The 27,982-nt window shown below is 41.8% G+C and overlaps 1 pseudogene; it reads right to left on the bottom strand.

Annotated features, from left to right (window-relative positions):
* The window catches only part of LOC129136949 (POTE ankyrin domain family member I-like), a 67,580-nt pseudogene extending 40,140 nt beyond the window's left edge, over positions 1 to 27,440 (bottom strand).
* Between the last annotated feature and the right edge of the window lie 542 nt (positions 27,441 to 27,982).

Here is a 27,982-nt window from a genome sequence, read left to right as displayed (position 1 = left end):
TTGGGATCTCTATGGATAAAGGTCTTAGAGGTCCTGAGATAAAGAATCCTGCACCCACTGGTACTTCTAACTTGTCTTGTTTTTTGTCTGATTTCTGGCTGATGCAGGGGACTAACTCACTGCCACTCGAAAACTACCTGAACTAAACTATGACATCTCACCTGATATGTAAGATGTAACTGTTATAATTATTTTAAACCTCAATTTAGCATTAACTAGCCTTTTAATGTAAACACTTACACATTATGACGACTAGAAACAGCATACTCTCTGGCCGTCTGTCCAGATAGATCTTGAGAAGATACATCAATGTTTTGCTCAAGTAGAAGGCTGACTATACTTGCCGATCCACAACATACAGCAAGTATGAGAGCAGTTCTAAAATGACAGAGATAGGAACAGTAATAAAGTTATTTTAAAAGTTAATTTGATATACTTTACCAATTTAACATCTTGCCTGTCCGTGCAGAATCAAACATTTACATGCACTAAAAGACATAAGCATCTTCAGTGCTCAAGTGTTCATCTTTGTAAAATACCACCAAGGTTAAAAGGAAGGGACAAAAAAAAAAAACCCTCTTATCTCAGTGGGGTATTGCATAGCAGAAACTACTAATTTAAAGTCCTTTGATGGACAAGAAACAATATTAGGGCCACTTATCTGAAATGAACAAAGATTTAAGTGAAGATTTCATCACAGCTTCCCTAGACTGATATGCTGTAATAGAAAATCAGCTAGGGGGTAAAATAAATAAGAGCTCTCTGCATGCTGAAAGCAAGTAAGATTAATAATAATGGTAAGAATAGTAGTCACAGGAGTTTCAGTTAATGATGCCAATAAGCAAGTGCTAGGCACTGAATTAAATGCCACATATATCTTTCTTATGCACAGCCAGCTTTGAAGGATATATTCTCCTACTTTTCATATATGACAACATATTTGGTGGTAAATAACGTTCCCAAGGTCACACACCTAGCAAGTAAGAAAGTTAGGAATTAAACCCAGTATTGTGTGAATCTAAAGCCTAGCTCTTTTCTCTTTATCACGTACCTACGGCTTGTCTTCATTAAAGCAAAAGTGTATCCACTTAAAACTATCTTCACTCCCTCTCTCCATACCAATTAAAAATAAAAACATCAAAATACACTGGAAATAAAAAAGGAAAAAAGCTGTTGAACCCACAGTATGTGGGAACAGCAATTAATTGTCATGCAGGGATAAGCTAACATTAATATTCTTCAAAGAAAGCAACTTAAGGCAGAATCATTGAAAAGACAAAAGGATTTTCAACCCCTATTTATGTTTAATACAGCGTATTTACTGGAAAAGCATGTAAGACACAAGTTAAAAACTATTAGAAAGGGTTAAGAAGTTCAATACTGAGTCATAAAGTAAACTAAAAGTTAAAGTTCAAACTTCATAAAATATGAAATCCCTTTAGCTAACATAAGATCATGTAACCAAAAACATCACATAGCAAATAACATCAGTCAATATAATAAAAGATGAATCCCACTAAAACTTTTATGTTGCCCAGTCCAAATAATTGTTTTTCTACCTAACTGATATGTGTTCATACTGATCACTATATCCCAATAAGTATACATTAATCTTATTAATTTAATATTTATGACTTGAGTGACTGCTATCCATCTAGAACACACAGATTAAAAGAAAGAACTATACCTTCCATATCTATCCAGTGCATTTAAATTCGCTTTTTTCTTGATTAAAAATTTCACCACTTGCTGTTTTTGCTCATGTACACCAAGTAACAGTGGTGTGAGGCCATGCTGTAAAACAATATAAAGCAAAAACGTATGTAATTCAAAAAAGTACATATTCCTCAACCGAAGTGGAAACTTTATATAAGATCTTATGGACTTACATGCATAGAAAGTAAATAAAATGTAGTCGCTTCCTTTTCACTCTTCTGTGCTTTCCCACACGCTGCTCCTTCCCTTGGAAACACCCCTTCTCTGCCTCACCACAGTAACTCTACTCATCTCAAAAACTCACTTTAAACATTTACTGCTTCCAAGGCTCTTTGCTTCTAACCCAGCATTTGACATGGTATTATTGGATGATAATATTTTTTCCCATCTAAACAAAGAGCTTCTTGAGGGCAGGGGCTGTATCTTTTGTTTCTATATCCTCAACCCTAAGACAAATTGCGTATAAAGCAAGAATTTGCATGTAAAATATTTCTTTAGTTTCATGTTTTACTGAAAGTTCAACCTCTAACATGCAACAAAAATTGCTATTAAAACTCACACTGCCCATCTGAAAAAATTTTCCAACATTTATTTATTTAAAATCTATTTATATTTAATTTTCCCAGATTGTTACTAAATAATCAGTTCATAGGACTACTGAAACTAAATTAACAGAATTCCTATCTGTATTCTTAATAACTCCATGGTTTTAAGTGTTTAAAACTGCCATGCTGATTATGCCAAAGCTCTACATACTTAAAGAGACACACTGGACAGTCCATAATACAGCTTCAATTGATAAAAAACAGTTTAGAATTTGCTTAATTCCAATTGAGAAAACACTGCTCTTAATGACTTACTGACCTAAGCACTTGAATGATTGAACAAAGAGACACAAAATCCTGAGAGGGCCACCCTCTACTTATTGAAAGACTGCTCACAGCAAACTACTAAAGACCTTCTGAATGGCAGTGAATAACTGATGGTAGGATGGTAGAAAGGAAAATATATTATTCTGTAACCTGATAGATACTACCAATAATATTCATTTTAATGTCTCAACCACAGAGATAAAAGTCAGACTAGGCCAGGAATGGTGGCTCACACCTGTAATCCTAGCACTTTGGGAGGCTAAGGGGGATGAATTGCTTGAGCCCAGGAGTTCAAGACCAGCCTGAGAAACATGGCAAAAACCTCTCTACTAAAAAAAAAAAAAAAAGAAAAAGAAAAAGAAAGAAAGAAAGAAAGAAAAAAAAAAAAACTGAGGTTGGAGGACCATCTGAGCTTCGGGAGGTCGACGTTGCAGTGAGCTGTGATCACACCACTGCACTCCAGCCTGGGAAACAGAGTGAGACTCAATCTAAAAAAAAAAAAAAAAAAAAAAAAAAAAGTCAGATTAATGTTATTGGAGAGGAAAGATTTAAAGAAATCAGCACATATCCAACTCCAACTCTTCTAGAGATATCTTAAGTTTCTGAGATATAAGAATTTATATATTACATTTATGTATTCAGTGGTTCTTAAGCAGGAGTGTATCCAGATTTTGAGAAAATTGTTGCTGTTGTTATTGTTGCTGTCGTTGTTAGAGACAGGGTCTCATTATGTTGACAAGGCTAGACTCGAACTCCTGAGTTCAAGCAATCCTCCCACCTCAGCCTCCCTAACAGTTGGGACTACAGCCATGCACCAACATGCCTGGCTTCAAGGAAACATTTTTAAATATACATATCCAAGCTTTATTAGACTTACTGTATCAAAATCTTCAGGAAAAAGCCTAGACTTGTTGATTATTTAAAATTTTTCCTCAGGTTACTGGGATGCACAATTCTAGCTGAAAGCTAGTGCAATAGACAATTACTTCAGTCTCATTTCTCACCACCCACGTAACCAATTCCCTTTCTCATTTGAAGATTTGGCCAAAAAGAGTAAAGAGTAGGAGAGAGACCCATTTGCTGAAAACACCACATAATTTTTCCCGGTAACACAACAGGGTCTAGTCAACTCAAAATCCAACTTGATCTTGTTACTCATTTATCTTCCACCTTCCCATCCAGACACTCTAGATTTGAAAGCAGAGCTGAGGCTCTAATTGGCCATTTCTACCAGAATAGGATACTAAGTCAGTTAATTACTGATATTCCCCCTGCTCAAGGGTTTCCCCTTACATTACCCACCTATTCACTGCCAATCTGTTTCCTCAGAGGCCGCCTAAAATTAATCTCTAGGTAGTTTATAACCCACTAACTCCCTCTCCCAAACTGAAAACTGTCATTCTATAAAATCAAAGAGAACTTTGTCTCACCATACAAAGGAAACAAATAAATGAACAACAACACCACCACACACACACAACCTCTTCATGGTCTTTTCCCTCTATTGCCTAATTTCCAAATTGGCCCTGATATTTCTGATTGCTTTCTTTTTCCCTTTCCACTTCTGCCTCATGAGCAATCAGAAATATCTTAAGGCTTGCCACTGAGAGGTGCATCACCTCGTATCTATTACTGTTTTTTAGGAACTTGCCAAAGAAGCAGGATCTCTATTCAGTGAAACATGTTTAAGTTTTCTTGGAGTTTTCATGTAAAACCTATTTCAGGGCAAATTTTGCCATTTTACATTCATTAGGGGAAAAGAATCCTAGGAGGGAAAAATTGAAAAATAGTAAGTATTACCTTTTACAAATTCAGTGTTTTCAAAAAAAAGTATTTACCGCAAGTGCATTAAAAAAAAAAAAAACTGTACCCTCTAATGCCTCTTTGAAAGTAACAATATTTAAAATAAAATCTTAGATAATTAGGTCATTTCAAAATATTTTCATTCAGGTTATGCTTGAGCTTCCAAATATGGAAAACTGGCCCTTACACAGGTCAATGTTAACACGAATGCATTTCAGTATTTTGAAGATAAAATTGGTAGATCTATACCTTGTTTTTTGATTCGATATCAGCACCGTATAAGAGCAGTGCTTTGGCCATTAATTTATCTTCATTGTAGATAGCATAGTGTAGAGCGGTATTTCCATACTCATCTGGAATATTTGGATCAGTGCCATGTTCCAGCAACATTAACGCACATTCATCTTCCTGGCATTGTACGGCCTGTCAGTATTACACCATAAACAAATTACAAATCCTAGGATTTCAAAATAACATTCCACAGCTTTCACCAACTAGTTATATTTAAAGGAGAAAACTCATTTTTATGCTATGTATTGAAATCAAACCCACCTCACGCTGACATAGTTGGCTACTGCGTACCTTTGTCAGAGCTGTCCTCTTTTTGTTGTCAAGGACATTAAGTTGACATCGTCTGTCCAGCAGGAGTTTTACTACTTCTGAATTTCCATTGGCAGAGGCCAGATGTAGAGCAGTCCTATGAAAGTGAGAAGACTTTTTAGGAAATTGTAGTGCACTAGCTACAGCCATATCAATGATACACATAATTGCAAACACTGAATAGCCTGCTATTACTCTGCCTTCAAAACAAACATTTAACTTTCCCATGAAAAAAGCACACGATTTATTATCTCTCATTACTCGCTGTATTAATGAAAGAGCAGCCTACATGAATACAAAGAGCATAGCCCTTGGATGACATTCAACTTGGGCTGGAATCCTACTTGAAGCTCTGTCACTTTCTGGCTGTTGCTTAGCCTTTTGGGGTCTCAGTTTCCTCATCAATAAAATAGGAATGAAAATAGTAGCTTTCTCACAGGAAACCACTGTAATGCTTAAATGAGACTCTGCACAAAAGATACAGAATAGTTCCTAACACAAATAACAGCTCAATAATTGTTAGATATTATAATTTTTACTAATACCACTAAAGACAACATTTGAATTAAGTGAGATGATACAATTATACCTACACTTTCAGGTGTGTTTTAAATATTACACGTAACATTGTATTTTAGTGATTCTAAGATGATCATTGTCTCCATGTTGTCTCCACTGAAATACCACTTACAATTCATGATTTACTATAATTGGGGGCATTTAAATAATTCTCTTATTGAGACATAAAATAATGGGGCATCATACAATCTCTGGTGCCTTACATTAAGTAGAATATGTTATAATATAACAGGTCTGGGGCGGTTCCAGTCAGATGACCAGCATTTAAATTTTAGTTCTTAAAAGTACTATGGAATAAGAGAGCTGAAGTGAAAACAAGAACAAATTTCTAAGATAAACCAATTCTTACTTTGGTTTTCAATAAACTTTAAGCCAAAGAAAACTTGGAATTCAAATGAATAGCACGGGCTCATTTTTGTCAATACTTAGATTTATACAATGTATGTACATCAGATATTTCCAATCATTCATATTAGGATTTAAGACTGTTATACATTTTCTCTTTTTAAAACGGATTTATGAAACTATTTGTGGAGCTTTTTTCAACTTTTACATTCAGGGGTACATGTGCCGGATGTGCAGGTTTGTTACATAGGTAAACGTGCACCAACGGGGTTGGTTGTACAGATTATTTCATTACCCAGGTGTTAAGCCCAGTAACCGTTCATTCTATTTCCTGCTTCTTTCCCTCCTCCCACCCTCCACCCTCTGATAGGCCCCAGTGTGTGTTGCTTCCCTCTAGGTATCTGTGTGTTCTCATCATTTAGCTCCCACCTATAAGTGAGAACATGCAGTATTTGGTTTCTCTTCCTATGTTACTTTGCTAAGGATAATGGCTTTCAACACCATCCATGTTCCTGCAAAGGACAGGCTCTCGTTCCTTCTTTTATGGCTGCATGGTATTCCATGCTGTTTATGTACCACATTTTAGTTCTTAAAACAACTAAAAGTCTTTATCCAAGACTTATACATTTTCAAAAGGGCAGTTAAGGGTTGTCTTTTACTATTTTCTACCTTCAGAAATGCTTCTGTTTGAAAGGAGGGAGGAAAAGCTTCAATTGAGATTAAGTCCTAATGCGCCCCAATTTTAAATCTCTCAGCTTGCTCAAGCCCAGCAGGCAAACATAAATGTTTTCAAAGATGGAAGGATCCTGAGAGATAGTAGAATATGCCTGCCACATAATAGGTGTCTGGCTTATGTCTGATGACTAAACGGATTGAAAAAAATGGATGAACACAGCTTGGGAGTTCAATATTTTTAAAGAAAACTCCTGTAGAGTAGGGCAATACATTTGCAATAGTAATAATCATTTATATTTGCTATTTTAATTTTCATAAATATATAACTCAACTAAAATGATTAATTCATACTTTTTACACGTTAATCTATATATAATGAAAAGGTAATTATGTAATAAAATATATATATACAATAAAATCTACAGGAACAGGTAAACACAATCCCTCTACTACTGAAGAGGGTAAAAGTTCACAGAAGATAGCCAACCACAGAAATAAAAATAAATAATAGAATGTGAGAAATTATTTGCATCTATGCAAGAAGCATATTCCTTCTCTTCCCAAGGATTATTGCATTACTAATGAACCTTAATTAAAACTTCAGATGTTCATTGCAGAAATCACAGATAAAAGGAAAAACTTCACTTACAAATCCCCAGAAACAAGTTTGATTATATTTTCTACATATTTTCAGCTAACACAAGAGCAGATTCTGTTCATGTATATGTGTAACAAACTGATTTTTTTCTCACTTGCTATAGCAAAGTACATCTTTGCATGTCGACATATCTCTATGTACTGACACCCTCAATAGTTACATATTATTCCGTCCTATGGATGCACTGAAATTTGTTCATGAAATCTTTATATGGGCTTTTCTAAATACACTGCTATTTTAAGCAATACTAAGAAAAACAGACATCTATTTGGTAAAGATATTTCAGTATAATGGAACTGATGAGTAAAAAGCATAACATTTTTAAAATGTGGTTCTTACCACTAAAGTGTCTGTTTGAAAAGCTGCAGCAACTTCAACTTTAAACAACTATATAAGTACCACTGTTATTCATCCTCACAAACTTTGTGGATAGAAAACAGTATTTCATTCTTTTTTTTTTTTTTTTTTTTTAGATGGGGTCTCACTCTGTCACCCATGCCGGAATGTAGTGGCACGATCTCGGCTCACTGCAACCTCCACCTCCCTGGTTCAAGCAATTCTCTTGCTTCAGCCTCCTGAGTAGCTGGGATTACAGGTGCATGCTACCATGCCCAGCTAATTCTTTGTATTTTCAGTAGAGATAGGATTTCACCACACTGGCCAGGCTGGTCTCAAACTCCTGACTTCATGATCCACCTGCCTCAGCCTCCTAAAGTGCTGGGGTAACAGGCATAAGCCACTGCACCTGGCCTTTCATTCCTCCTCTAACTTAAATAGAAAACAGTATTTCATTCCTCTTCTAACTTAAATTTCTTCTTCTACCAGGAATGCTATCTTTTCCTATGCACATAGGTCACTGGTAGATATGCAAAAAAGTACTTTCCCCAATTTTAAAATGTGCTTATTTTATTGCATATATAGGCCAGGCATGGTGGCTCACGCCTGTAACCCCAGCACTTTGGGATGCCAAGGTGGGTGGATCACGAGGACAGGAGTTCAAGACCAGCCTGGCCAAGATGGTGAAACCCCATCTCTACTAAAAATACAAAACAATTAGCCAGGCGTGGTGGCACGCGCCTGTAATCCCAGCTACTCAGTAGGCTGAAGCAGAGAATTGCTTGAACCTATGAGGCAGAGGTTGCAGTGAGCCGAGATCGCACCACTGCACTCCAGCCTGGGTAACAGAGTGAGACTCCATCAAAAAAAAAGAAATATATATCTATATATCTATATATATATAGATAGATAGATATAGATATCTGCATATATAAATAGGCACTTGTGTTTTCTTCTGGTATGTTTCTCTTTTTGTATATTTAAAATTTTTAATCTATACTCTTGATTTTTGTGATATAAACATCTAGCTAGTTTTCTCCAAAAATGAATTATTAACAATCCATCTTTTTTAAATAATACAAAACATCACCATTATCAACCGCTAAATTCCTACATATATTTGGGTATTTCTAAATTTCCTATTCTGTTTTATTCATTGATGTCTTTTCAGCTGTTAGTAAACAATTTGTGGAAATAAATAACATGCACATTTTGACATCTGGAAAAGCAAGCCTTTGTCCATTCTGCTACAAAAAAATTAACTTATCACAATAATAAAAGAGAGCATGTGTAATTTAAAAACTCTAAAACTGCTATTTTTATTTGGCTTAAGTAAAAGTGATAAGTAAAAAAAGCTTTTTTTTTGTTTGTTTGTTTTGAGACGGAGTCTTGCTCTGTCTCCCAGGCTGGAGTACAGTGGCGTGATCTCAGCTCACTGCAAGCTCCGCCTCCCGGGTTCACGCCATTCTCCTGCCTCAGCCTCCTGAGTAGCTGGGACTACAGGTGCCTGCCATCGCGCTCAGCTAATTTTTTAAATATTTTTTAGTAGAGACAGGGTTTCACCGTGTTAGCCAGGATGGTCTCGATCTCCTGACCCCATGATCTGCCCTCCTCAGCCTCCCAAAGTGCTGGGATTACAGGTGTGAGCCACCACGCCCAGCCAAAAAGCTCACATCTTAAGAAAATTCAATCTTCCTATTCAAGCACAAGAACCATCTTCCCATTTCAGTTTCCTTCTAAGATTACTCAGTAAAGAACATATTTACATAGTGTACATTGATATAAAATCCATACTGGATTTTATTGGAAGAATATTTAGCCCTGAAGTTGATGTGTTATGGGGCTTCATTCTTAGTTCTCAATATACACTTTTTTAATGCATAGAACATTGTTTTAAAATCTGTACATTAAAAATAATCTGCTGCATCGACAATGTTGTGAGTTAGATCACTTCAAAACAGTCTATTAGTGTTTTAGGAGGAAAATTATAATTTGATTGGAAATCAGCTAAAGTTTTGTTTTTGTGTTGCTGCTCATAAAGGGGCCTGTGCCCTGACCTCTCTGAGGTTTCCACATCCAGGGTGGTGTGAGGCCTGCGGAGGCAAGAAAACCAGGCTCCCCTCCTCCCCCACCAGGAGGGTATGTCCCCATCATCCTCCCACATCCCACCTCCTCCCAGCCCAGGCCTGGTTACCTCTTTTGCTTGTCCTTCTTGTTCATGTCAGTGTCCTTGAGCATGACGATGAGATCCTTTCTGGGGACTTTACCCCACCAGGCAGCTCTGTGGAGCTTGCCCAGATCTTCTCGACGGACGTGGTACCTTGGCTCCATGAAAGCGCTGTCGTCGTAGTCTCCCCAAGGGCCCACTTTGCTCTTGCCGCTCCCCCTGCAGCAGGGGAAGCAATGGAAGCACCACTTGCCCATCTTGCTCCTGAGTGTCTTCATAGCAGAGTCGTCATGGTCTCCAGAAGTGCCCACGTTGCTCTTGCCGCTCCCCCTGCACCAGGGGAAGCAGTGGCAGCACCACTTGCCCATCTTGCTCCTGAGTGTCTTCATAGCAGAGTCGTCGTGGTCTCCAGAAGTGCCCACGTTGCTCTTGCCGCTCCCCCTGCACCAGGGGAAGCAGTGGCGGAACCACTTGCCCATCTTACTTCTGAGACCAAATGGCTTCTTCACAGAGGAGGAAGCCGGCATTGAACTAGCCTCAGCCACCATCTACTTTTAACAGCCAGGGGAGGCCGGTAGTAGCCAGCAGATCGCGTCTACCAACCAGTTTCACCAACTAGCAGATAACTCCGGGTTTCTAATCTGTTTGAAGAGGAAAGTCCGGGCCAAAACCTGCCAACCCCAGCAGGGGAGCCCAGCCCACCCCACCCAGGGAAAACCCACACCCACCTGGGGAAAGCCCACACCCACCCGGGGTGACCCCACGCCCACCCCAGGAAGGGCCAACCCCACCCCCCAAGAAAACACCCGGCCCACCCAAGGGAATGCCAAACCCAGGAGAGAAAAGGTCAAGTCCAGAAAAGCAACGTGACAGAAGAAACGTCAGTCCAAGGAAGAAATGTCAATCCAAGCGACAGACGCCAAGCCAAGCAAAGAACGCAAAACCAAGCCAAGCGCTACAGGCCAGCCAAGCAGTTACGCACGTGCAGTGTGCGCATGCCAGCTGTTACACACCAGCCAAGCCGTTAATGCGCGTGCACCATGCGCGTGCAAGCCATTACAGGCCAGCCAAGCCATTACGCACGTGCGGCATGCGCGTGCAAGCAGTTACAGGCCAGCCAAACCGTTATACGCGTCCCGTGTGTGCGCACGGTATGCACGTGCAAGCCGTTACAAGCCAGCCAAGCCACTGCTGCGCGTGCGGCATGCGCGCGCGGCGTGCGCACGCGGCATGCACGTGCAAGCCGTTACAAGCCAGCCAAGCCACTGCTGCGCGTGCGGCGTGCGCGCGCGGCGTGCGCGCGCGGCATGCACGTGCAAGCCGTTACAAGCCAGCCAAGCCACTGCCGCGCGTGCGGCGCGCGCGTGCGGCGTGCGCATCTCAGGTGATGTCAGTGCACGTGTCACAGACAGTGGCCGATGCGTGCAACCTGCATAAGCCTTGGCACCACGAATGTCACTGACAGCCTGGTGTTCCCGGCAAACTTCCTGGGAGTCAGCCGAGCTTTCAGGCCATTGAGAAGCCTCTGGCGAAAGAAAAAGCTTCTTGAAGCAGGACTGGGGCTAAGTGGCTGGAACTTGAGGATGCTGACAGCCTCCTCTGAAGAAAGCCCCCAGGACACTCCCGGTGGTGCTGTTGTGCATGGCAGCTGCTGCAGCTCGGAGCACCGGCTGGCGGAGCAGGCTGCAAATGGCCTCAAAATCACGGAGCATGTTCTCACTCACAGGTGGGAATGGAACGAGAACACACAGACACAGGAAGGGGAACATCACACACCGGGGACTGTTGTGGGGTGGGGGGAGGGGAGAGGGATAGCATTAGGAGATATACCTAATGCTAAATGACGAGTTAATAGGTGCAGCACACCAACATGGCACATGTATACATATGTAACAAACCTGCACCTTGTGCACATGTACCCTAAAACTTAAAGTATAATAATAATAAAATTTGAAAAAAAATCATGGAGCACAAGACGCCCACCGAGCCCAGCACCTGCCTGAGGTGCCTTCGATACCTGCTCCTCTTTGCTCCACACCCAGAACACGAGGCCATCAGCGAGGGGGCATTTGGGGCCACAGGATCGCAGCCAGCTCCTGCCCCGGTGCCCCCTGCCTGTCCAAGCCAGGGCCAACATCTGTGGGGCTTCTGGCCTGGGGGGCTCTGCTCCACTGGCATGCAATAGGGTCAAGGTGCAGGCCGCTGTGTCCAGGCCAGCAAGAGGGGGCTTGGAGGAGAACCTACCACTGATGGGGAGATGCAGAAAGGCAACCCCATGTGCAGATCCTGAGAACAGGACACTGAGCCTCCCTGGTGCTGGCCTCTCAGCTGGACCAGGGCAGTGGCACCTCAACGCTCCTGCCAGGACTCTCCTGCTGCGAAGCTTTATGCAGCCAGGCTCCAGTCTGCTTCACCCAAACCACAGGTGCTTTGGTGTGGGAGGAAAAATGGATTCTGAGCCTGGACACCAACCTGCTCTTACCAAAAGAAGTAGAGGAAAAGCCAATCGCAAGTGCAAAAAAAAAAAAAAAGTACTATTTTGTAACTGAAATCTTGCCTGATATGCAGGGTTAAGCTAAAGCTCCTCTTGCTTGATACTAAATTAAATTTTGAATGAAACAAAAAGAAGACACACACACTAAATTTCCTTGTTCCTCTGTGATCCCCTGAGCCAGGAAGCAAGAGGAAGCCTGGCCTCCTGGACTCTCTCCCCAGCTGGGGGGCTGAGCAATTTCCTCCAGGCTCACAGGGAGCAGCTGGGCTCAGTGGGGCCACGTTGCCCTTCCTTCCTACATGGGCATCCTCAAACCTTCCATTGCCCCATACAGAGTGCCATGATCCGGGTTCAAATCCCAGCTCCGGCACTCGCCACCTGTGTTACCTGGCAAATGCCTTACCCCCAGACACTTGCTGTCTGTGTCTTTCCTGACAGGAGGGATGGGAGCTGGTGGCCCTGGCATGAAGTGCTGTAACAGTCAAACACAAGCAGGGGCAGGTAGTCACCTGGGTGGGGGACTGCCCTGCTGGGGGTGCTCACCAAAGAGCACCTACCCATCTGCCCAAGTAGCCTTGCACGTCTCAACACCTATCAGGCACCTGACTATGGGAAATCCCTAAACAAAGCCCTGAGCTGCCCTGGGGAATGTGACCAGGGCAATGCACCAGGAAGGACAGTCTGGGGTGCTTGGCATGAGTAAGGATAGGCTGGGGAAATGCCAACCTCTTCCCACCAGCTTTGTGTCCCAGGGCACCCTCAGTGGACAGAGAACCTAGAGATGCCACAAGGCTTGAGCTGCATCCTAACCATCCTGAGTTCTGGCCCAGCCATGGTCCAGGCCCGAAGGTACTTTGGGTGCTAAGTTGGGATGACGAGGGGCCAGGTGACACTCCTGTGTTCCAGGATCTGGTCAAGAAGGTGGTAGCCTGTCACTGCCTGGCTCCATCTGGTCCCAGTGAAACAAGAAGGGCAGGAAGCCTCTAGCACCCACCCTCTGGGCCACCAACACCCAGGTCCACAGTGTGGCCACCTGAGTCAGCATCACCGGCCTTGGGGACCAGAACATGAAGGCCCAGATATGACGAGCATAGTGCAGCAGTGGATGCAGGTGGGCAAGATGTGCTGTGTGGATCCAAGGAGCCCCTCTCTGGAGGCTTGGGCATAACCTCTCCATCTTGCTGACACATAATATTTTACCTCTTTGTAGGGTACATACAAATACTTGTTACATGCATAAAATGTGTATTCTGGTTACTTTGAATATTTACACAGAATAATGTTACTTAGTCACCACAGCCTGCTGTCAAACATTACAGCTTATTTCTTCTAACAGTAGGTTTGTATCCAATAGCCAACTTCTCTTCATTCTCCCTGCCACATACCCAGTCTTCCCGGCCTCTGGTACTGCCATTGTATTCTCTTTGTCCATGGGATCAAGCTTTTTTAGCTCCCACGTGAGTGAGAACCTACACAACTCCAGAATCGTTATTAAAATCAGGAATTATTGTTATTATTTTTTGAGACGGGCTGTCACCCAGGCTGGAATGCAGTGGTGCAATCTTGTCTAACTGCAGCCTCAACCTCCCAGGCTCAAGCAATCCTCCCACCTCAGCCTTCTGAGTAGCTGGGACTACAGGGGTGTGCTACCATGACTGGCCAAGTTCTCTATTTTTGGTAGAGATAAGGGGTCTCACCATGTTGCCCAGGCTGGTCTCCCACTCCCAGCCTCAAGTGATCCTCCTGCCTCAGGCACCCAAAGTGCTAGGATTACAGGCCTGAGCCACCATACCTGGCCTGATCCCAGTTTTAGAAAAACTCTGTAACTAAATTTAGATGAAAATATATGAATCTGTCCAGTGATTGCTTTCACATTTTCTAAACTGTGCTTTTTTATATCATCGAGAATCTTCCATAAATGTACTTTGGTTTGAAATATTTTCTTGAAGTCAGACATATTTAGCTGTGACGTGGAACAGTTCTTCTCACAGCATCCCCTCCCTGCAAACTGCAGGTCCTGAGGTCAGTGGCCCTTGACTCTATGGACTCTATGTTCTTCCCTGGATCCAGACCCTAACTCAGGGGACAGCGGCACCGCCTCCTGCCCGGCTCTCGGCTGCCTGCACTGCTCATCATGGTGACAGGATGGCCTGCCCCAGATGAGTGTCAGTGTGTGTGTGTGTGTGTGTGTGTGTGTGTGTGTGTGTGTGTGTGCTTTTGCTGCATTTCTTGTCTTGCTTTTGTCATCTCTCTTTCTCCCTTTCCTCCCTGAGGCCTGCACAGGGCAGCTGTGCTATCCACTTCTGAATGTGGGGTAAGCTGTGGCCCAGGCCTGGGTGCCTGCTGGGACCTCCCAGGAGATGTGTGGGAGCAGACACCAGGTGGGCTCAGACACTCTAATGGGCACTTGTGCCTTGTTCTGTCTCTGTCATTTGAGGCCATTTTGGCCAATGGGAAAGCCGACCTCTCTGGCAGAAAAAGGTCCACTTTGACTCAGGCTGGGGTGGCAACTCTGCCTGCAGGTTGGACCTGTGGGTCTCATCGTGAACCCCCACGGGTGACTGGCACTGGGAGAAGTAGAGGACGTGTGGGTTCTGCCTGCTGTCTTCACGTGTGGAGACAGGGTCCTGCCAACCGGTCTCCTGGAGGGGGCGTTGCCTCCTGTGGGTGCCATGTGTGCCAGAATCCAAGCATGGGTGTACACAGGGGCTGAGCCCACTCACAACCCAGGACAACGTTGCTTGGCTGTTTTGGGGCTGGGAGATCTCGAAAAGCCTACCAAACCCAGCATCATCAGTGGCTCTCCCACTCTCAATGCCTTGGTCTTTCTGCTTTTTTGGCCGTCACATTGGCACATTTCTTGGTGCCACCAAAACAACTCAAAATAATCTCTTTTCAGTCATGCCTGAATAACATAGCCGGCTTCAGGTTTCCTGAAAACAGAGAAAGTGAAAATCCAGAAAAAATGGCTGTTTTCTTCCTCTGATGGTCCAGCCTGTCTTCAACCACAGGACTCCACGCTGGCCTGGGGTCTGAGTCTCCTGGATTAGTCACTGTCTAGCTTTGATCAAAAACATGAGCAACTGAAGCAGAATATGAACGTGGAAAATGCTCTGGGTTGTCCCCATGTTGGGAAATTATTGTCCAACAAACGAGTAGCTGTCCAAAGCACTGCAAGACAACTAGTGTGCCTTGGAGCTTGTCAGAGGAAGTGTTCAAGAGTGCTTTCTCTGTCTCATTCAGCAAGTCTCACTTCCTTTTTATGTTCTAAATCAGAATGTTCTAAATCAGAACATAGAATCACGGGCCAGGCTTGCAAGAAGCAAACATTGACTTCTATCGACGTGTACTTAGCCAGGGCTCATTTGAATGGCCATATGCAGCAGCAAAGAGGCTGGAAAGGAGTGTAATGGTGTAACTACTGGAAAGAGGAGACACGTTTGTTGTTCTTCACCCCATGTATACTAAGGATGTTTTTAGAAAAAAAAATTTTTTTTTGCTCAAACACAGTTTATGCAACAAAATGTGATTCAGAATCTAATTTCACAAAATAAATCCAGAGGAGAGACTTGAGGGAAAAGGGCAAAGATGTAACTCAATAAAGTCCATAGCATCACAGAATAGGATGATGGTGATGGTTTCTAACCTTGAGAATGTAAGTGGGTTCTTCAGTTTCTAAAATTTATTTATCTGTTCTTGAACCCAAGAAATCAGAATAGATCGTAACAGAAAAAAAATGACCTAGCTTTCACCTAGACAAGTTAGAAAATGCAGAAGTAGCCTGGCAGAACTACAACCATCTGACCTTTCACAAAACCACAGAAATAAGAAATAAAGAAAAGGCTCACTATGCGATGAATGGCGCTGGGATACATGACTAGCCATGTGCAGGACAATTAACACTGCAGCCCTGCTTTCATCATATGGAAAATTAACTCAAGATGAACCAAAGATTGAAATAGAAGACTTCAAATATAAAAGTCCTAACAGACAACCTATTAAACACCTTTCTCAACATAGGCTTTTGCAAACCACTTAAGACAATTTAGTACCCAAAAGAAATGCAAGAAAAAACAAAAAGTACAAGTCTGGCCTAAGAAACTACGGACCTGCTGCACAGCAAAGCAATTGCCAACACTGTAAACACATAGCCTACATGATGGGAGAAAATGTTCCCAAACCAAGCATCTGACCAAGTTCTAAACAGCCAGAATCTAGAGGACCTTACCTAAATCAAGAAGCAGAAAAATAACACAAGTAAAAAATGGACAAATGACACAAACACACTAGTCAAAACAAGACCTAAAAAAGACCAACAGACACGAGAAAATGCTCAACATCACTAATCATCAGAGATGAGGTACCATGACACACCAGTCAGAATGGCCATTTGTCCAAACACAAAACATATTTGTGTAGCAGTACATAAAAGCGAAAACAGCTACACTCTTGGGGTAATGCAAACTAGGTCTCACACTGCGGAGAGCAGTTTCAAGATTTCTCAACAACAACAAAGAGGGAAAGAAAGCAGAGCTACCCTTCTACCCAGCAATCCAACCCTGTGTATCTACCCCGGGGAAAAATACATGTGTCTATCAAAAAGACACACACATTTGCATGTTCATGGGAGTGCTACTCACAGGAATAAAGATGTGGACCTGACCTAGATGCCCACCAACAGAAAATCAGATGTTTTTAAATGTGTTACCTATACACCACAGAATACTAAGAAGCCACCAAGGAAAATCAAACACAGAAACAAAATCATGCCCTCAGCAGCAACATAGATAGAACTGCAGGCCACTCTGCTAAGCGAACTCAGGCAAGAACAGAAGACCAAACACCACAGGTTTTCACTTACAGGCAGAAACTCAACACTGAACACACACGAACATAAAGATGAAATCAACAGACGCTGGGTACCACCAGACAGAAAAAGGAGGGAGACAGGAAGCCTTGGAGGAAGAATGATCCAACTGGTGCTGTGTTCACTGCCTGGGTGACGGGTAAGTTGGGACCTCAAGCATCAAAAGTCTGCTGTATAGCCATGTAGTGAAATGAACCTGCAGACGTACACCCCTCCATCACAATAAAAGTAGCTATCATTTTAGAAAACCCAGCTTTGGAAATGGAAATGGAAAAAAAGGAAGAAAATACAAGAAAACACACAAAACAAAAGAAAAAGCCTACAGTGGCCCAATCCATCCATTAGTGGCATGAACACAGAAAGATAACCGAATGGACACAACAAAGGAGCCAAATAATCAACCCACAATTATAAACACTGAACCCATGGGATTCTTGCTTTTCCCCCAAAAGCACATCAAAGGTACAATGGTTGAACAAACTGGGGGGTTCATGTGCAAAGGACTGAAATAAACCCTTCTCTTACACAAGACACAAAAAATGACACAAAATCCACTGAACACCAGAGAGCAATTGTGAAACAAAAACCTCCAAGGAAAACGCATAGGGTGTGTGTCTACTGTGGGGAAACTTGAACCTGTGAACCTAAGCTACAAACAGAAAACACATAGGAATCAACTACCCGTAGACCATACAATGGCTTTGCCATCTCGCTTTACTTCTCAAAGGGACACAGAAATCACCGCTAACAAAAGCTAATGTGACCACGTGAGACTAAGGACAACTTCAGAGCTTCACACAGCTTCAACACTGGAGAGAAAACAGTGAACCCAACAGAAGACATCCCACAGACTGGGAGAAAATTATGGCAAACTGTGGATCTGGAAGGGCTTCTTATCTAACATATTCAAGAAACTAATGGTCCTAAGTGGAAAAAATCATAAAAACCAATACATACGCTAAAAATGCCCAAAGGACTGGCATAGGCATTTCTGAAAAGACCTGAAACAGACTTGCAGGTAACAGAAGTTTCTCCACATCAGTAATCATCCCCTAAATGTAAATCCCAACTACACTGAGATACTGCCAAACTCCCCAGAGAACGAGTATGACCAGGAACAGCAATAAAACTTTTTGAAGATAAGGGCAGTGTAGATTTGCAGACAGAGAAACTCTCACACACTATTGGTAGGAATGCAAATTTCTATATCCACTGGGAGAGACAGCAGGAGGTTTCTGAAACAACAATACAACTACCAGTTCCTCTAGCCATCCCAACATTGGGTATACCGGCAAAGCCAAGGAAACTTGAAACTTAAGGAGATATTTGCCTTCCCATGTTTGATGAAGTACTCTGGACAATAACCAGGGTATAGAGGTAATCTACCTGTCCATCCATGGAGGAAGAAATGCAGGAAATGAAGGACACAAGCACAATGGTATACTCCTCAGCCATCAAACTTCTGGATATCAGGTCACTTCCAGCAAGGTGGAGAAACCTGAAGGACATTAAGTTAAAGGAAATGAGCCAGGCACAGGAGGACAAACACAAACACAGCACAATCTCACGCACGTGGAATCTAACGAAGTGAATCTCATAGAGGAGCAACGTCAATAGTGTGTACCAGAGGCTGAGGGGAGGCTTGGAAACAGCTACAAAGTGACGCTCAGATGAAAGGCAAGAATTCTGGTGTTCTACGGCTTAGCAGGGTCACTAGGCTTAACAATATCCTAGCATGATATTCGATATAGTGTGAAGGGGTGATCGGGGTACTCTCTCCACCAAGAAATCCTCACTGTAGCCTGAAACAGAGACGCGAGTTCCTGTAATCTGATCACAACAGCACTGATCCATATGTCAAACGGTCCCTTGCACCCTTAAAGTAAAAGCATAGACCATGTGAAATTTTTGTTTTCAAATAGGATCACATCACATTTCTGAAAGTCCTGTGGGACAAAGAAGTGCCCCGCACTCCCAAAGCAGCTCCTACACACATAAAGTCAGTGGAGCGCCATTACACTCTTCCACTTTGAACTACTTCCCAAAGCTTTAGTTACCCAGATTCCTACACACATAAAGTCGGTGGACCATCACACTCTTCCACTTTAAACTACTTCCCAAAGCTTTAGTTACCCAGATTTCTACACATACAAAGTCAGTGGACCATCACACTCTTCCACTTTAACCTACTTCCCAAAGCTTTAGTTACCCAGATTCCTACACATACAAAGTCAGTGGACCATTACACTCTTCCACTTTAAACTACTTCCCAAAGCTTTAGTTACCCAGATTCCTACACATACAAAGTCAGTGGACCATTACACTCTTCCACTTTAACCTACTTCCCAAAGCTTTAGTTACCCAGATTCCTACACACACAAAGTCAGTGGACCATCACACTCTTCCACTTTAAACTACTTCCCAAAGCTTTAGTTACCCAGATTCCTACACACATAAAGTCGGTGGAGCCATCACACTCTTCCACTTTAACCTACTTCCCAAAGCTTTAGTTACCCAGATTCCTACACACACAAAGTCGGTGAAGCCATCACACTCTTCCACTTTAAACTACTTCCCAAAACTTTAGTTACCCAGATGATTTGTGATAGGTATTAGCAGAGAAACACAGGCCAACGGACACAATGAGGATGCCCAGGAGTAAATTCAAATTGATATAGCGTAAGCACATGTTTAGAAAGAACCGCAAAAGTCACCACAGGAACGGAGAGTCTGTCCAATACAGCGTTCTGAGAACTGGATATCCCTAGGCAAAATAACAACATAGGGTCCTTATTGTGTGAAATTCACAACCATCTATTCAACATGAATGAAAGACCTATACCCAAAACTTGAAACTATCACTCTCTGAGAAGAAAGTATATGGTGTGCAGATACCTGGGTCAACCTGGATCTATGCTTACAGTTTGCAAAAAGGAAAATGAAAAAATATGGGGGAAAGAAAAGAATACAAACAACAAACAAGCAAAACTCACAACAGATTAGTATGCTAGTGAATTTCCTTTATTTCATCAGTAACCAACATAGTGGAAAACCACAACACTGCACACCCCTGAATACGCATCAGACTCATCAGACTATATGGCTTGGGGGCAAGAAAGAATGAAAACAATGAATGAAAAGAAACAAACATCCAAAGGATGATAAGAAAGATATCGGGGAAAACACAGCTAAGGAGACTTTTGGAAAAGGTGTAAGTAACTAACACTACTAACTAGCAGAAAACAGCAGGAAAGAGAAGGTAATTAGCAAACCAAAATTTGGCAAAGAAACCAAAGAGTCTTTTCTGCAAAGAACACACAACACTGAAAAAAAATGTACTTGTTAACACCTAGTTAGTATCACTAATCATAAGAAAAATGAAAATCAGAACAAGACTCAGATATCATGTCCCTCTCAAAGGGAAGAGTATTACAAAGAACTTCATATATCTTAAAAGAAGGGAAAACACAAATGCTGCTGTGAATTTCCAGAGAGGGGAGCTCTCTTATCCACAACTGTTGACAAGGTAAATTAGTATGCACACTACAGAGGCCACCTGGAGGTTCCTCTGAAAACTAAAAATACGACCATTTCATTGAGCCACGCTACCGCAGGGTGTGCACTGGAATCCTATGTCATCAGTACACAGAAGACACATCTGCCTTCCCATGCTGACTCTGGAACCAGTCGCAATAGCCAAGATAAGGAATCAACCTACCTGTCCACCTGCAGAGGATGAGATCCAGAAACCGCAATATCCATTCACAAACAAACACTTTTCAGCCATACACAGGTACTGAAATCACCTGATCTGCGGCAACACTGTGGAACCTGGAGGACATTATGGTAAATGAAACACACTAGGCAGAGAAAGACAAACCTCACATTACCTCAGTCATGGGGAATCTAAGACCCTTTAATCTCACATAGACCTACGAAGCACCATAGTGCTTGCCAGGGTTGGAACAGAAGGCTGGGCATGGGTGGGGACAGGAAACAGGTACAAAGTGACACATTGCATAAGAGAAATGAAACCTGCTGTTCTATTCCTCAGCAGGGTGACTAGAGAAAACTTTACCAGAGGATAGTTTTCAAGACAGCCAGAAAGAAGGGTTCTGGCTCTCCTCAACTCAAAGACAGGAACAGTCTACAAGGCAAAAAACGACACTATATACCCTGATTTCATCACTATGTGATGCATGCATGGATCCAAATATTCCACTCTACCCCCTACCTGTACACCTTTAGGATGGGGTCGATTTTGTTTTTTGAAAGCAATGTGAAGAAACAATGAATGCTAAAATTCCCATGGGACCACAAAATGCTCTGAAACTCCAAAGCCAGGCTGGGAGATCCAGATGATGTCAGATGGACCACACTCTCCAATTTCAAATTTCACAGAAAAGCTACAGACCCACCTCCACCTAGACAGAATAGGAAACCCAGAAGCAACCCCACATACCCGCAACCATCTGACCTTTGAAACACCAAAATTCAGATGTGGAAAGGGCTCACTGTGCAATGAATGACACTGGGATAGTGTCTAGCCACTTGCAGATGAACAACACTAGAGCCTTACCTCTCACAAGATGCAAAAACTAACTCAAGGTGAATGAAAGATTTCAGCAGAAGACCGCAAACTATACAAGTCCTACAAGAAAAACTAGGAAATACCTTTCTCAACACGGGCTTTGGTAAAGAATTTAAATAACTTAGTCCCTAAAAGCAACAGCAAGAAAAACCAAAATGGACAAGTTGGGCCTAAGAAACTAAAACACTGCCAGACAGCAAAATAAATCACCAGCACAGTAAAAGCATAGCCTACAGGATGGGAGAAAATGTTCCCAAACTACGCTTCTGACCAAGACCTAATAGCCAGACTCTAACGTGACCTTAAAAAAATCAAGAGGCAGAAAAACAAATAACCCAATCAAACAATGGGTAAAAGACATGAAGACGTTCTTGTAAAAATAAGATGTACAAGTGACCAATAGACAAAAAAAACCCTCAACACCACTCACCATCAGAGAAATGCAACTCACACACACACTGAGATACCATCTCCCGCCGGTCAGAATGGCCATTTGTCCAAAGTCCAACATTTACATGCTGGCAAGGCAACGGAGGAAAGCAAACACTGCTACACTCTTGGAGGGAATAAAAACTAGTTCTCACACTATGAGAAGTGGTTTGAAGGTTCCTCAAAAAACTTAACAACTACCATCCAAATGAGCAATCGCATAACTGGGTATCTAGACAGAGGAAAATAAATCATAAACCCTTCTTTCAAAATGACACAGGCATGGGTATGTTCTTGGTAGTGCTATTCACAAGAAAAAATAAAATAAAATTGACCTATGTTCCCTTTAACAGTTGATTCGATGTTTTAAAGTGTTGTATATAGATACTGCAAAATCCTACACAGCTTAAACAAATTCATGCTCTCGGCAGCAAGAAGGATGAACCTGCAGGCCACTATGCTAAGCAAACTAAGGAAAGAACAGAAAACCAAATACCACATGTTCTCACTTAGGGGGAAAATACCCATAGAAAATACAATGACTTTGCCATCTCTTTCTCTCTCACTTTCTCTCTCTCTCTCTCTCTCTCTCTCTCATGAGACACAGAAATCCATGCTGACAAAAGCAAATATAAACCTGTGAGACCAACACTTTAGAGCTTCCGCATGTGGGAGAAAACAATGACCCCAAAGAGAAAGCATCCTACCTCGGCAGAAAGGATGATTGGGGGAAAACTGTGGAAAATCATAATTTTGGAAGGGGTTGTTATCTAACGTATACAAGCACTAAAGCTACTAAGTGGGGAAAAGATTTAAAAAAATACACAAGCTAAAAATATGCAAAGGATATACACAACCACCTCTGCAAAGGACATGAAACTGAATCACAGGTAAAACAGAAGTTTCTCCACATCACTAATCACTCCAAACATGTAAGTCAGAATCACACTCCGATATCAGATACCATCAAACTCCACTGAGAAGGAATATTACCCAAACAGCAATAAAAATTTTGGACGGCAGCAACCAGTGTAGACTTACAGAGAGGGAAACTCATATATGCTACTGATGTCGACGTAAATTGGTGAACATACTGTGAAAAAAACTTGGGAGTTTCTCATACTGGGTATGCATTTAAAGCAAAGGCAACTGGTACCATAAAAAATTATCTGCCTTCCCATGTTTTATGAAGCGCTATTCACAACATAGAAGATATGGAATGAACCTACCTATCCAATCACACATCAAGAGATGAAGATACTGCAGAATATCTGCACAATGCAATAATACTCTTCATCCTTAACAAAATAATGTAATTTTCATTTGGTGCCATATGGATGAACCTGGAAAATATATTGTTAAATAAAATAAGCCTGGCATAGAAAAACAAGCAAATTCATCTCACTTATATGGAATCCAAAAAACTTTGCCTTCAATAAGTAAAAGGTATAGTAGTGGTTTTCCGAAGACAGGGGAAGGAGGAGATGGAAGGATTGGTTATGGAAACAAAGTTGCAGTTAGTTGGGACCAACATATTCTTGCATTCTATACCACAGCTGGGTGACTCTGGTTAACAAAATAGTACATTTTTCAATAAAGCTAGAAGGGAGCAATTTGAGTGTTATCACAACAGAGAAATAATACCTGTATGAGAACAGATACAGCAAGTACCCTGATTTGATCATTACTAAAAATATACATGTACCAAAATGTCCCAGAGGAACAACAGTCCCAGCATACTCTCTAATTATATACTTTATTACGCACAGAAATTTAAGAAATGTGAATATGCAATGCTAATGATCACATGGAAATGGCCCTGAATGTCTAAGGAATCCTGAGAAATAGAAACTAAGTTGGAGGACTCAATCCCTGATATGCCGCAGTGCTCCAGCCTGGGTAAGAGAATGAGACTCTGTCTCAAAAAAAAATTGTTAGAAAATTTGAGGGAATCATAGAAGTGATAAATTGCTGTTACCAAACATGTACACAGAAAAAAGCAATACTAAGTAGCATAAAAATACATATCTGAACTCATATTGAGCAAAAAACTTGAATAGAGTTATCTGCAAAGATGACATAAAACTAACAGGTAAGAGAAAAGGTCCTCGACATCACTGTTCATCAAAAAAAAGTACTTCAAAACCACACTCAGATGTCATTTCACTCTTATTGAAATGAATGTTACTAAACAGATCAAAAAAATTTTTTTGAGACAGGGACTCTGTCACTCAGGCTGGAGTGCAGTGGCATGATCATGACTCACTGCAGCCTTGACCTCTCTGGCACAAGTGATCCTCCCACCTCTGCCTCCTGAATAGCTGCAACTACAGGCACACACCACCACGCCTAGCTAATTTTTTTGTATTTTTTTGTAGAAATGAAGTTTTGCCACGTTGCCTAGGCTGGTCTCAAATTGTTTGGCTCAAGTGATCTGCCCACCTTGGCCTCCCAAAGTGCTTGGATTACAGGCATGAACCATCATGCCTGGCCATAAAATAACATGCATGGCTACATCAAAGTGAAAACTTTTTGCAAGGAAAAGGAAACAATGAGCCCAAAGAGGAAGGCTGGGAGAACAAATCACATATCGGCTAATGGGGGTTGTTATGGAAAATATGCAACACATTAATAGTACTAAGTAGCAACAACAAACAAATGATCCATCCAAAACTGAGCAGGGAACCTGAATAGACATTTCTGCAAAGAACACATTAAACCACATGGAAGGGAGCTTCCTCCACAGTCAGGTGGCTGTGACTAGACGGACAGAGTTAGGCAGACGCTGTGGGGGGCGGGGGGTGTTGAGAAAAGTGACCCCTATGTCCCGACGGCTGGGTAACAAATGTAAAAATTCAGTAGACCACGTGCAGTAGTTCATGACTGTAATCCCAGCACTTTGGGAAGCCGAGGCGAGAGGATTGCTTTGAGCTCAGAAGTTTGAGACCAGCCTGGGCAACATGGCGAAACCCTGCCTCTACCAAAAATACAAGAAAAACAAAATTCAGCAGACCAGGCACAGTAGTTCACACCTGTAATCCCAGCACTTAGGGAAGCCGAAGTGGGAGGATTGCTTTGAGCTCAGAAGTTCAAGATAAGCCTGGGCAACATGGTGAAACCCCATGGCCACCAAAAATATGAAAAAAAAAAAAATAGCTGGGCATGGTGGCACAAGCCCAGCTAATGGGGAGACTGAGGCTGGAGAATCCCTTGAGCCCAGTAAGTGGAGGCTGCAGTGAGCTGAGATCTGCCACTGCACTCCAGGATGCACAATAGGGCCAGACCCTATCTCCAAAAAAATAAAAACAATTAAAAAATCAGCAAACCCTGGAGGTGGCTGGGATCCTTTCCTTCCACCTGAGGCTTGGATGCAAGGCAGCCAAACTGGGGCCTGGTCCCAAAACCCCACCTGGGACGGGCTTCCTCTTCCTCCCACAGCCAGAGCTTTCCTCTCTCTCCATCTACATGGGGAGTCTCCCTCAGAAACAGCCCTAAAGCCTCCTACTCTTTCCAACCTCAAAAGCCTTCAGGGACTGAGTACTACTATAAAATTCATACTAAGATGGAAAGAAAGAAAAAGGAAGACCCATCAGGAATACATAGAACATTCCAGAAAACGAAAGCTTCTGTACTCACCATGACGGAAGAACTCCCCGAAGAAGCCGGCCGCAGAGAAGCCACACCAAAGCTTTGTCCTCAGCCGTCAGCGCCACGGACAGGAGGTGTTTCTTCCCCAGGATGCAGCCTCAAGTTATCCCGAAGCTGCTGTGGCACACGGTGGCTCCTGAGAACACCCCAGCTCTTCCGGTTTAACACAGGCAAGTCAACAAATGTGATAATCACATAAACAGAATTAAAAGCAAAGTCATATAATCATCTCAATAAACACAGAAAAGGCATTTGACAAAATCCAGCATCCATTTATAATTAAAACCCTCAGCAAAAAACGCATAGAAGGGACATAGCTTCAGGTAATAAAAACCATCTGTGACAAACCCACAGCCAACATAATACTAAATGGGGAAAAGTTAGAAGCATTTCCTCGGAGAACTGGAACAATAAATACAAGGATGCCCACTCTCACCACTTCTATTCAACATAGCACTGACAGGCCCAGCCAGAGCAATCAAATGAGAGAAAGAAATAAAGGGCATCCAGATCGGTAAAGAGGAAGTCAAATTGTCACTGTTTGCTGATGATATGATTGTATACCTAGAGACTCCTCCAAAAAGCTCCTAAAACTGATAAATAATTTCAGCAAAAATTCAGGATACAAAATTAATGTACCCAAATCAATAGATCTGCTATACACCAACAATGTGCAAGCTGAGAATCACATCAAGAATTCAACCCCTTTTACAATAGCTGCAAAAAAATAAAATAAAACACTTAGGAATATACCTAACAAGGAAGTAAAAGACCTCTACAAAGAAAACTACAAAACACTGCTGAAAGAAATCACAGATGACACAAACAAATGGAAACACTTCTCATGCTCATAGATGGGTAAAATCAATATTGTAAAAATGACCATAATGCCAAAAGCAGTTTACAAATTCAAAGCAATTTCCATCAAAATATCACCATCATTCTTCACAGAAACAGAAAAGATAATTCGAAAATTCATATGGAACCAAAAAAGAGCCCACATAGCCAAAGCAAGCCTAAGCAGAAAGAACAGATCTGGAGGCATTACATTACCTGGCTTCAATCTATACTACAAGGCCATAGTTAGCAAAACAGCATAATACTGGTATAAAAATAAGGACATAGACCAATGAAACAGAATAGAGAACCCAGAAATAAACCCAAATACTTACAGCCAACTGGTCTTTGACAAAGCAAACAAAAACGAAGTGGGGAAAGGACACCCTATTCAACATATGGTGCTTGGATAACTGGCAAACCACATGCCAAAAAATGAAACTGGATCCCCATCTCTTACCTTATACAAAAGTCAACTTAAATCTGAGGCCTGAAACCATAAAAGTTCTGTAAGATAACATTGGAAAAACCCTTCTACACATTGGCTTGGGCAAAGACTTCATGACCAAGAACCCAAAAGCAAGCACGACAACAAAATGAAGATAAACAGGTGAGACTTAATTAATCCGCAAAGTTTCTGCACAGCAAAAGAAACAATTTGCAGAGTAAACAGACAACCCACAGAATGGGAGAAAATCTTCACACTCTATACATCTAAGAAAGGACTAATATCCAGAATCCACAAAGAACTCAGCAGGAAAAAAACCAATCCCTTCAAATAATGGGCTAAGGACTTGAATACACAATTCTCAAAAGAAGATATAAAAATGGGCAACAAACATGAAAAACTGCTCATCATCACTAATGATCAGGGAAATGCAAATCGAAACCACAATGCCATGCCACCTTACTCCTGGCAAGAATGGCCATAATCAAAACATCAAAAAATAATAAATGTGGGTGGGGATATGGTGAAAAAAGAACACTTTTACACCGCTGGTGGGAATGTAAACTAGTACAACCACTACAGTAAACTGTGTGGAAATTTCTTAAAGAACTAAAAGTAGAACTACCATTTAATCCAGCAATTCCATTACTGGGTTATCTATCACAGGAAAAGAAGTCGTTATGTGAAAAAGATACTTGTACACGCATGTTTATAGCAGCACAATTCACAACTGCAGAAATATGTAACCAGCCCAAATGCCCATCAATCAATGAGTAGATTAAGAAATTATTATATATATATAATCGATATAATATATATATATACACACACAGCCATAAAAAGGAAAAAAATAATGGCATTCACAGCAACCTGGATGAGATCGGAGATTACTATTCTAAGTCAAGTAACTTAAGAAT

This window comes from Pan troglodytes, chromosome 15, assembly GCF_028858775.2.
Source record: "Pan troglodytes isolate AG18354 chromosome 15, NHGRI_mPanTro3-v2.0_pri, whole genome shotgun sequence".
Lineage (NCBI taxonomy): Eukaryota > Metazoa > Chordata > Mammalia > Primates > Hominidae > Pan > Pan troglodytes.
This window is presented reverse-complemented; position numbering and strand designations above follow the sequence as displayed.